This window comes from Saccostrea echinata, unplaced genomic scaffold (genome assembly GCF_033153115.1).
Source record: "Saccostrea echinata isolate AGI-Se365-2 ecotype Australia unplaced genomic scaffold, CSIRO_AGI_Sech_v1 ptg000033l, whole genome shotgun sequence".
Lineage (NCBI taxonomy): Eukaryota > Metazoa > Mollusca > Bivalvia > Ostreida > Ostreidae > Saccostrea > Saccostrea echinata.
Window position 1 is genome coordinate 10,540,812 of NW_026889782.1, and position 6,857 is coordinate 10,547,668.

Below are 6,857 nucleotides of genomic sequence, written 5' to 3' on the forward strand. Positions count from 1 at the left end.
TTTGCTTGTCAATTTTTTCACTTTATTGCCCCCCCCCCCCTCCTCACACACACACCCTGCTTTGTGGGAAGGTACACACAGAAGACGCACATATGTCATTATTTTTTTTCTCATGTCCTATAAGCGACATAATATAACTAGACATTATATCTAGTTCATTTTGCTCTTGTTTTTCCAATATCCCATAAGCGATTGGATAAACAAGAGTCAATGAGCTAGATATAGTGTTACAAGAATATACTAAGATCAATCTTTAGCACACAAATGTGTCGAAGTCTAGTCACAGATGTGCAGTATATTGTATCTTCTTTTTTCCAAAATTGAATTAATGCAGATCTACTGTTATTTTTTGTATAATTTTACTTCCTAAAGAAAAGAGTGAGCTCATGTGCTTGGTGTCAAACGATAGAAAATTCCACATGTCGACTACAACAGGCCCGTAGGAAGCAATTTCAGGGGGTTTTTTTTGGGGGGAGGGGGGCAGCCATACATTTTCGGTTGGGGGGGGGGGGGCACTATCAACTACCAAAACTTCCTTGACAAGCAAAAAAAGGGGGGGGGTCATCAGACGTTTTTTGTTGAGGGGGCACAAGCATATAGTAGATATGTTTTCTATAGTATTTTATATATCGGCACCTCTCGCCCCCCTCACCGGTTCCTACGGCTGTGTACAGCATAGACACTAGTAAACTCGTTCTGACTTCACACGTAGTTCACAGGCACTTGTTTCTAGCTGTAATATATTTTAACCCGTAGCCGAGGTTGACAACGGTTTTCAAGGGGTGAGTATTATATTATACTGAATGATTTAAACAAATAGATATTATACATTGTAATTGTATATATATATATATATATATATATATATATATATATATATATATATATATATATATATATATATATATATATATATATATATATATATACAGAAACAAGTGCCTGTAAAATACAGGTACAGTCGGAACGAGTTTGCAGTGCACATATTGGTATATTATAATTTTGAGAATTTTTTGTTCTATACGCGGATGCGTCACATCGCATGTCAGGAATAATACCACATAAGTAATCAGGAACTAAATAATTATAAATATATATAATTAAATAATTATAAATTCTGTACATGGCATTGTGGATCTTGTATTTATCACTAAACAGTTCCCAACTGCAGTTTCAAAATATTAAGAATTAAAAATGGACCCAATACAAAAACCTTGTGGACGCCGGCATTAAATGCCGGTGAAGATACAATGTCATTGCACTGTTTTTTTAAATACACTGTCTGTAACTCTTTGTGTCCTATTAGCGATATTTTGGAAAATGAATCTAAAATCGAGATCCCTTCGGTTCAGATTCGTTTCAAATTCAATAGTATATTCGAATTCGTTTCATCTAGAAACTTTCTCTTTCCAGAGGTGTACATGGGAATGATACATATAACTCTGGAATGAGAATGATACAGTTCTAAAAATCTCTATTTAAGAGACTTTAAAGACAATTTTTGAATTCATTTATTCATATATACACTGTACTGATAATAAATGTCGGAATAACCAAGTTTACGTGAAAGTAAAAATCTCTTTCTATAGCGAAGAGGCGTTTAATTTTTTTTTTTTTAAGTTATCAAATAAATATATATAATTTGTTTCAAAGATAGCTAGGGCCAAAGACTTTCCAATATTACAAAAATGGGGAGCGGGGTATTGCAACTTAAAACAAAATGTCAACCCAGAAATTCGTATTATTTTTCCAATAAAGTTACATGCATTCAATTAAAAACAATATTAAATTGTTTTTTTTTTTCATTACCAATTCACTTAATTTGAAAATATTGACAATTAAGAGTTTGCAAATTGAAAAAAAAAAGCAATAAGAGAAAAAATGAAGTTACTACGGAGAAGTATAGAATAAAAAAATCCCTACGTCAACTTTTTTATTATTATTTTTACAAAAAATTAGGTATGGCAAAATTGGTTATGAAATAAATTTATGTTGCAGCAAAATTATCATTAAAAAGAAAAAACAAATTCTATCTTAATCCTTTACATTGAACTTAAATTTAATAGCATTTAAACTGCACGCCGACGAACGAAAATATTTTGTTGTAGAAAATTAAAAGTTGAGTGATTTCTTTTTAAAAAATAAACTATCTACATAAAATATTTTGCTAATCATTAGCATTTATAAATATAACGTTTCTACAATGAAATTTCCTATGAGAAACAGTTTAAAACTCTTCTTCTTTACTCCTGGACATCAAGCAGCCAAACTGTTCGCAGGATTGTAATAAGCATTGAGCCCTCTACCAGAATTCTGAAATTCATGACAACAGGGTCAGGGGTTCTAGTGCTAGGGTGGTGCACTGTTGAATATATAGTGAAAATGCATTATTTCTTTAAAAAATCTTCTTCTCTGTTTGTGGCTATTAAGCAAACAAACTAAATGCATAGTTATGATGAACAAGGCTGCCTCTTCCAAAATTGTGAATTTCATGGTCCCATGGTCAGGGGTTCTGATGTTAAAGCGGGGCTCTATTGATTATATAATGAAAATGCACTAATTCTTTGAAAATCTTCTCCTCTGCTCCTGGGTATTAAGCCGATGAACCAAGTACATAGTTATGTTGAGCAAGCGTGTTTCTTCCAAAATTGTGAATTTCATGGCCCCTGGGTCAGGGGTTCTGGTGTTAGGGCGGGGCTCTATTGATTATATAGTGAAAATGCATTAATTCTTTGAAAATCTCCTCTGCTCCTGGGTATTAAACCAATTAACTATGTACATAGTTATGATGAGGAAGGGTGCCTCTTCTAAAATTGTGAATTTCATGGCCCCTGGTTCAGGGATTCTGGTTTTAAGATGGGGCTGTATTGATTATATAGTGAAAATGCATTAATTCTTTGAAAATCTTCTCCTCTGCTCCTGGGTATTATGTCAATGATCTAAGTACATAGTTATAATGAGCAAGGGTGCTTCTTCCAGAATTGTGAATTTCAAGGCCCATGGGTCAGGGGTACTGTGGGATGGGGTGGGGGGCTCTAATGATTATATATACTGAAAATGAATTAAGACTTTGAAATCTGCTCTTTGGTATTAATCAAACATTTATTATGAGCAAGAGTGCCTTTTCCAAAATTGTGAAATGTGTGGTCCCAGGATCAGGGGGTCCTGTTGGGTGGGGCACTACTGATTATATAGTGAAAATGCATTTTTTCCTTGTTCCTCTGCTCTGACTCTGGGAATTAAGTAATCAATCTAAGCATTCTAAGTGTATAGTTATGATGAGCAGTGGTGCCTCTTTCAAAATTGTGAATATCATGGCCTCTTGTTTATTGATTGATTGATTGTATGTTGTTTTACGTCCCGTGCGAGAATTTTTCACTCAGATAGAGACGTCATCATATACCGGTGAAGGGCTTCAAAATTAGACCTTTACTCGGCACTCAAGACCATTGAGCAGTAAGGGTTTTTTTATCGTGTCAACGCTTACCGTGACACGGGGCCTCGGTTTCTAAGGTCTCATCCGAAGGACCCGCAACTTTCACTTGAAAGTGCCGAGCTCTTTACGAAGGAACAGTTGCTACCTATTTTTTTATTGACTTAGGTCTGTCGCTGCCGTGATTCGAACACACAACCTTCCGATCACGGAGCGAGCGCTGAGCTACCGTGACGGCGCCTCTGGTTTAAAAAACGAACCAAATTTAATTGTTGGAAAGTTGTTACATGATACTCAAGTGACATATAAGGCCCGTGGACCTCTTGCTTCTTATAGAAGTTCAGGAGCACAAGCACTTGTTATGGCTACATGTTTAATTAATAAGATAATGAAATTGCATTTTGATTTACTCATAAACTTTCGAGTTGTAGACCCATATGACTAGTAGGCATTCAGAAAAATGCACCTTCAAAATGGCAGACTTTAGACATAATAGACATCTTATTGTGTATTAGCATTTCCGAATAATGGGAATTAATCAACATCTTATAATGTATTAGCATTTCCGAATAATTGGAATTAATCAACATCTTATAATGTATTAGCATTTCCGAATAATTTGAATTAATCAGCATCTTATAGTGTATTAGCATTTCCGAATAATGGGAATTAATCAGCATCTTATAGTGTATTAACATTTCCGAATAATTGGAATTAATCAACATCTTATAGTGCATTAGCATTTCTGAATAATTGGAATTAATAAACATCTTATAATGTATTAGCATTTCCGAATAATTGGAATTAATCAACATCTTATAGTGTATTAGCATTTCCGAATAATTGGTATTAATCAACATCTTATAGTGTATTAGCATTTCCGAATAATTGGAATTAATCAACATCTTACAGTGTATTAGCATTTCCGAATAATTGGAATTAATCAACATCTTACAGTGTATTAGCATTTCCGAATAATTGGAATTAATCAACATCTTATAGTGTATTAGCATTTCCGAATAATTGGAATTAATCAGCATCTTCTAGTGTATTAGCATTTCCGAATAATTGGAATTAATCAACATCTTCTAGTGTATTAGCATTTCCGAATAATTGGAATTAATCAGCATCTAATAGTGTATTAGCATTTCCGAATAATTGGAATTAATCAACATCTTATAGTGTATTAGCATTTCCGAATACATGTAATGGGAATTAATCAACATCTTACAGTGTATTAGCATTTCCGAATAATCGGAACCAATCATCTAATCTGACTTATATCACATGTTTGGTTCAAACGTGTGTATGCTATTCGTCCAACAAGCCACATAATGGTGCAATTGTTTAAATTTAAGAAAAAAATTTAACCCTCTCCGTAATATATACAGTCACGTATTTATGACCTTGAAAGAGTCTTGTTAAATCCGCATGTATAAAACTCAGGATTACACAAATTGTTCAACTTCACATTAATCGTTTGAACAAAGTATAATAATTCGTCCGAACAAATATCTAATTCTTCCGAACAATTTTCTAATTTGTTCGAACGATTTTTAATTCGTCTGGACTTATATTTATAATTTGTCCTACAAATATACATCGACTATTGCTTCCAAACTTTTTAATTACAAGAAAACTTTACAGGGCCTGGATATCGAATATCTGAAGCATAATCCTCCATCGTGTTCATGTTCTTCTTCGCCCTATAACTATAGTCCTGCTGGACACGTTATCACTGGTGACGTAAATATAGTTAATAATGAGGACCTTAGATCACTAATTTTAAAAGGTCCTAAATTTAGGGAACCCAGATCCTTCAACTGGCGTCGGAATTTCATAAATATTATGGATTCTGTATAGGACTACGCCAGGCGATGGACCAGACATGAAAAAGAAGACCTTGACATTTTGTCAGAATGGATTAAATGTATCAGATGTATGTTAAAATCGCGCATTAAAAGATTGAGAGGCAATATGAAAACCATCTATCCTTCTGTATTCAATAATCCAGAAGTGAAAAAAGAATTAGATAGATTACATGATCAGTACGTACTGGTCCCTGCTGACAAAGCAGGTAACAACATTGTCTTTGTTTGCAAGGCTCATTATATTAAATGTATTTTAGAGGAACTTGGATTTAATTCTACAAGTGGTAATCCAACTTATACTCACAGTTCCCTTTCTAAGGAAGAAATTCTTCAAAATCATATGTCAGTTTTGAATATTTTTAATATTCCAAACAACCAAAATGAATTTGAATTACCATATTTATATTGGATTCCGAAACTTCATAAAAATCCTTACAAACAAAGATACATAGCGGGTTCCAGTAAATGTTCAACCAAGCCTCTATCTTTACTCCTCACTAAGATATTAACAGTGGTGAAGGAGAAACTTCAAGAGTACTGTGCAACAATATATTCGAGAAGTGGTGTAAATCAGATGTGGATACTTAAAAATTCCAAGGAACTTTTGGAAAATTTGAAATCACAAGATTTTACCAAAATCAACAGCTTAAAAACTTACGACTTTTCAACTTTATACACAACCATTCCCCACGATAAAATAAAGTCCAAGCTTTTTGATATCATTGACAGCTGCTTTTTCAATAAAAATGGAACTCGTAAATATACTTACCTTGTCATTGGTCATTTGCAAAATTATTTTGTTAAAAAACATTCTGATTGTTCACACAAGTACTCTGAAGTTGACATTAAAAAGATGCTTGAGTTTCTGATTGACAATATCTATGTGGTTTTTGGAGACCAGGTCTTCCAACAATCTATTGGAATTCCCATGGGTACCAATTGCGCCCCGTTATTAGCAGACCTTTTTCTGTATTCATATGAAGCAGAATTTGTCCAAAATCTTGTACGTGAAAAGAAGAAAACACTTGCTGTGGCCTTCAACTGGACATTTAGATATATCGACGACGTATTGTCAATTAACAATGGCTATTTCCATTCTTATGTCGATACGATATATCCTTGTGAACTTGAGATAAAAGATACCACAGAGTCTGACACATCTGTTTCATAATTGGATATTTTACTTGAAAAAGACCTTAATGGTAATCTAACAACCAAGCTTTATGATAAACGTGATGACTTTAACTTTTCAATCGTCAACTTCCCTTACTTATGCAGCAATATACCTTCATCACCTGCATACGGGGTATATATCTCTCAGTTGATTCGATACGCAAGAGCATGCTCTACGTATGTACAATTTCTAAAACGAGGTAAATTATTGACAAATAAGTTGATGAAACAAGAATATCAGCAGTCTCGTTTAAAGTCATCATTTCGTAAGTTCTATGTCGATACAATGACCTTGCCAGCAAATACAATTTATCATTGAATCAAATGCTGACTGACGTTTTTCACACTAATTGTTAGGCCATTATTTACACACTGAATTG